Genomic DNA, 6,323 nt, shown 5'->3' on the forward strand with positions numbered 1-6,323 from the left:
CCCAACTCCCTGCCCTTCACCCCCCTCCCTGCCCTTCGCCCCCCTCCCTGCCATTCGCCCCCCTCCCGGCCCTTCACCCCCCTCCCTGCCCCTCCACGCCCTCCGCCCCAGCAATCACGGGCAACGCCGGGTTTATGAGCTAGTGCATAATACAGTACAAAAATACAGTACAGTAGCTCTTGTCTTTCTCTTCTTTATGGCATTGCGAGATGGGGGGGAGATTGGGGAGAGAGGGGGCTGCAGCTCTAAAAATACAGTATTTCAAAAGATTTTTTTAAAAACAAATTTTTGGGAGGGCAAAAACGAATTTCTATACTGTACAGTAACTACTGAGAGAGGGTGGGAGAGGGGGGTTTGTGTAAGATACAGGCTGGTTTCTACATGAACAATGTACTATTATCTTACACACACACACACCCCCTTCCTTTTTTCATTGCGGCAGTTCTGAAAATGAAAAGAAACAATAAATGCAGACATGGTTAGTTTGAGTGCCATACTTAAGAGTATTATACTTACCTGTGCCTTATTACTTTCCCGAGGCCTAGTCATTACGTTGTATAACAATAGGCAACACAGTCACAATATGATCAATATATTTATTACATCTGGCTACGGTGAGTATATTGCTCCAGAAATGCAGTATCCCTTTCTTCAATTCATCTTTTTTTGACGGTTTCCACACTTTTCTGATATAATCCTTCAATTTATGCCATACCTTTTCGATGGGATTAAAATCTGGTGATCTGGAATACAGTAGGAGGGGAGAAAAAAAGTTAATTACTTACTGTAAGGAGATATAAACTGTGTAAAACAATGAGAAATGGTTACCCAACTTACTCCGCTGGCGTCTTAACCCAGTTGATACTGCTGGCAAGAATGTGAGCTGTTGACGCATTGTGTTTCAGATCATTGTCTTTCGAAGAACCGGTGACCAGATGGGAAATCATTCCTAATGTATTCAACAACATGTGTAATTATGTGATCTTGGAAGAACGCTTTATTCATGATTCCTGGAAACAAGAAAAGAAAAATGTACAGTAACATTAGGGTGCAAAATACTGTACCGTACAGCTGTCCAGTGCATGAGGCAAGGCCACAGGCACATTATGTGTATTTGTGCATTATTTTACCCTCAAAGATAATGGTGCATCCTGGTCCTTGTCTAGAGATGGCACCCCACACATGCATTTTCACTGGGTGCTTGGGACGCGGCTTCAGAGATAGGCGTCCTTTTTTGTAGAATGCAAAATGGGCAAATCTTTCAAGCGCTACAGTTGTCTCGTCAGTAAAGATGACATCCTGGAAAGCCTCGCCACTAACGATCCATGCCCATGCCTGGTCCACTCTTTTTATTTTGTTGGTTTCCCTTATCATAGGATACTGTCTGTAATGACAAGGAATAATGTTAGAGGTACTAAATACTGGAGATACAGTATTATGGTTCCCAGCACTCAAAAAATGACAAAATAAGTCAAAGACATCTACTGTACAGTATAGAAAACTAAGTAATGTATTGAAACAATACTGTATACAGTATGGACAGTATTACATATAGTACAGTTGTCCAACCCTATTGTACAGTAGGCTAGGAGGGAGCCTAACATGAAAATAGAGGGCTAAACAAGAAATAACAAGTCTGGAGAGGGAGGGAGGTGGGTGGTACAGTGGCGGCTGCCTTTAACCTAAATCGGCTAGATCCGCGGCTCTCAGATAATCTCGGTCAGGTGCGTTTAATTTTTTGTCCGGAGTGAATTGCGTTATTTTAGCGCTCGTGATATTAGCATTTTATTCTTGCTGTCTGCAATACTGCAAAGCCGTGTAAAAACTCAGGGTGGCGTTTGCGAACTGTTGTCTTGGAAGTCTAATACCTTCGCGGTTCAATCTACATCAGTACACAGTCTGTGTGTGCGCGCGCAGTAATTGAAATTTGCATATTTAAATTATACATGCATTTGCAGTGCTGTACTGTACAGTATGTCTCATTTGAAAATTGTTGAAACGCATAGGCGTGTACAGTACTGTAACAGTGTCACATTTCGGCATATACGGCACTCTCCCCTCGCTCAGGATAATTAACTGCACTGCAGGGTATTTCAACTTCTCATCTCTCCCACACCATTCCTTTGAATGTGTGTCTGGTTTCAATCACATTCATGCTTGACAGCAGGTGATTACTGCGCATGCGCCTGTAACTTCGCCCACCACTGCCTGCTTGAGTGAGTGACCAAAAAAAAAAATATTCTAATTTTTTTTCCCACAAGCCTGCAAAAACCATCTCAATACTGTATTACGATACTCAATCTGTGCTGTAGCTTTTGACTGCGATCCTGTGCGTTTGACTGCACATGGTTGATTTGTGTGCTTTTTACGTACTGTATTTGGGGGTGTAGGGATCATATTATTATGATTAACTGCCTTTTGAAATTAAAGTATGTCATTATCTTTGAACTTTATGCAGCTGTACCCAGTAGCCCCCTCCCCCACGAACACACACAAGGCTCGCTCAAGGATTTGAAACTCCACAGAGTCATTAATTTTCTGAAGCTTGACATTGTGTTCTTAATCCGTCCATAGCCGAGCGTCAATCACCTCACTGTGCCTGCGTGTAATCCTCTTTGAGATGGGAGCTAACTGATTACTGCGCATGACTCAAACTACCCCCCCCCCATCCACAGAGTCATTAATTTTCTGAAGCTTAACATTGTGTTCTTAATCCGTCCATATCCGAGCGTCAGTCACCTCACTGAGCCTGCGTGTAATTCTCTTTGGGATGGGAGCTAGTTGATTACTGCGCATGCGCCTGTAATTTCACCCACCACTGCTTGCTTGAGTAAGTGACCAAAAAAAAAAATATTATTATAATTTTTTAATTGTCATTTTCTCCACAAGCCTGCAAAAACAATCTTGATATTATGCTATTCAATCTGTGCTGTAGCTTTTGACTGCGACCCTGTGCGTTTGTCTGCACATGGTTGATTTGTGTGCTTTTTATGTACTATATTTGGGGGTGTAGTGATCAAATTATTATGATGAACTGCCTTTTTAAATTACTGTACTGTATGTAATTTCTTTGAACTGCTGCACAGCTAATCCTTCATGCAGCCCCCTCCCCAACGCACACACACAAGGCTCGCTCAAGGTTTTGAAACTCTTATCGACAGACACCCCCACAGAGTCATTAATTTTCTGAAGCTAGTCATTGTGTTTTTGATCAGTCCCTAGCCGAGCTAAAAAGCCTCACTGCGCCTGCATGTAATCCTCTTTGAGATGGGAGCTAGCTTATTAATGCGCATGACTCACCCAACCCCCCCAACCCTTTGAGGCTTTGTTTACGGTAACGCGTTGGAAAATCCCTTCTCGAATTTGAAAAGTAAATCTGACTTGCACAGTATTGTGAGAATTGAGAGTTAAAAAAAACATGATTCATGTTGTTTTGTCATTCATTCTTTTTCTTTGGTGTACTGTAGGTGTGGGGGGGGTTGTCAATGATTATGATTAGCAGGAATGTAAATAAATATTTATTTTATTTTATCAGGAACAAAAAAATACAAATATAAAAATAATCACGAATAATACATAATGCAGTCTTTATTATTTATTTATTTATAAAATATTTTACCAGGAAGTAATACATTGAGAGTTACCTGTCATTTTCAAGTATGTCCTGGGCACAGAGTAAAACAAATAATACATGGTTACAATAAGTTCTTCTGGCAGATTGAAATTGGATAAACATTTATAAAACATTTATAAAACATGGATAAACATGAATAATGCACATTTATAATAATATTATTTAATAATATATAATTTATAATATATATATAGTAATATCATTTTTTCCGTCTTTATCTTCTTCCTCATTCTGTGTACAGTACAGTAGTTCATTGAGAGAGGAGAGGTTTTGTGCACATCATTACTGCTGTTTATATACTGTACACTTGACTGTACAAATAGATTATACTGTACACAACACACCCCCTCTCCCCCAGTCCATCCTTTTTTCCTGAAAAGACAAGAAAACAAAAAATGAGTGCAGTTATGTGCGTACTATATTATGGCATTGTGTAATATGTAGTACTACAGTAGATGCCTGGTGCTGCTTTCTCTGGAAAGAGAAAAATTGAGCAGTTAGGTGCATACAGTACTTTATTACTGCATGGCATTGTGTACTGTATAGCTACTCCACATTGGACTACAGTAGGCAGTTAGTACTGTCAAACTAGTCAATACTGGAACTACTGTATACTCTGACTACTGTTAAATACTATGTAACCAGATGGCTGGTGCTGCTCTCTCTGGAAAGAAAAAAATTGAGCAGTTACTGTACTGTAGGTGCATACTGTATTATGGCATTATGGCATTGTGTATGCAGTTAGTACTGTCAAACTAGTCTATACTGGAGCTACTGTATACTCTACTATTTGGAAAGACAAAATCTGTGCCATACTTACCTGTGTCATACTGTACTTAAAAAACTTAAAAAACTACAGTACAGTACTACTTTCCTGATGCTTGCCCATTACACGCGATCACAATGGGCAACACAGTCGCAATATGGTCAATATATTTATTGCAGCGTTCCATGGTGAGTACATCGTTCCAAAAACTCAGTATGCCTTTCGCAAACAAATCCTTTTTGGAGGGTTTCACCCCCTTTCCGGATATGGTCCTTCAGCTGATGCCAGACCATTTCGATCGGATTAAAGTCTGGCGATCTGTCATTAGAAAAAAAGGACAATTAGTTTAAGAGATACAGTACACAGTAAAAACAGTGGGAAAAATATGAGGCACGGTTACCGCACTTACTCCGCTGGCGTCTTCACCCACTTGATATCGCGCTCAAGGATATGCGCTGTTGACGCTGTGTGCTTCGGATCGTTGTCCTTGTAGAAACGGTGACCATCCGGGAACTCGCGTGTGATGTATTCCACTATCTCAGGCACAATTTTGTCTTGGAAGAAAGCTTTATTCATGATTCCTATAACAAGAAAAGAAAAGTGCTCAAAAAACTGCACAATAGTACAGTACAGTGCATAAGGCTACACTAGTACAGTACAGTGCATACGGCTACATTATATTTTTTATATTTTACCTTCAAAGATGACAATGCATCCTGGTCCATGCCTAGAGATGGCACCCCACACATGCATCTTCATGAGGTGTTTTGGCCGCGGCTTCATAGATATGCAACATTTTTTGTGGAATGCAAAGGTGGCAAATCTCTCCAGCGATACAGTAGACTCATCAGTGAAGATGCAATCCTGGAAAGTTTCCCCACTGTCGATCCATGCTTGGGCCTGGACCACTCTTTTGATTTTGTTTACGTCCCTTATCATGGGGTACGCTCTATAATGACAAGGAATAAATAATTTTAGCGGTACAGTACAGTTTCCTAAACAACACTTTTACCTCCTGTACAGTCCAGTACTAAACTCACACGTCCATATTTCCATCCAATTCTGCGTCTCTTCTTCTTTATGCTGGTCTCGGATACAGTCAGATTGTGATTTTCCTGCAGAGTGTATTTGACCCTTAATGAACTCTGCTCATCATTCTCCTCACTTATTTTGTCGACCAGAAGAGGTGTCTCTCTACAATGTACAGAAAAACAAACCGGTAAGTTATTGTACAGTGCAGTAGGCCACAAGCACAGCACATCATTTGGTGTACAAATACAGTAGTATACAATGAGATATTGTTCTATAAACATGCAGCAATATAAAAAATATTTATACTGTTGCTGTACAGTATAAATATACCGAAATAACTATAAAATTAGATTCATTAGATTCATTAGATCTACAGTACACAATATATTGTTCTATTAATATGCAGCAATATAAAAAATATATATATTGTTGTAATATAAATCAACCGAAATAACTATAAAATTAGATACAGTAGATCTACTGTACAATATTTTATATAAAAAAAAATTAAGTTATATAAATATACTTACGCGTTAGTTATCCTTTGTGCCCTTTTGCGTTCTCTGGTTTTTCCATGTGCATGATAGCTCACGGTGGTTGCTAGCACAACGATGCCCGAAGTAGCTAACCAGCATTGGATAGCAGCAATTCGGTGTCTGATCGTGTACATCGCCTTAAGTCGCATGCTGAGCTCCTTGGAAATCTTTTTAACAGGCATTGCCACAGGTAGAAAGAAATACAAACACAAGAATGTATATTCGATGTTTAGTCGATGTATATTCAATGTGCAGTGAATCCACAAAATGGATGGTGTATTTATACGGTAATGACTCACATTTGAGTACGCCCACTTTCAACACCTGTACCTCGTCGCCATGCTTAAAAGGTTAC

The sequence above is a fragment of the Ascaphus truei genome, chromosome 2 (assembly GCF_040206685.1).
Source record: "Ascaphus truei isolate aAscTru1 chromosome 2, aAscTru1.hap1, whole genome shotgun sequence".
NCBI classification, from domain to species: domain Eukaryota; kingdom Metazoa; phylum Chordata; class Amphibia; order Anura; family Ascaphidae; genus Ascaphus; species Ascaphus truei.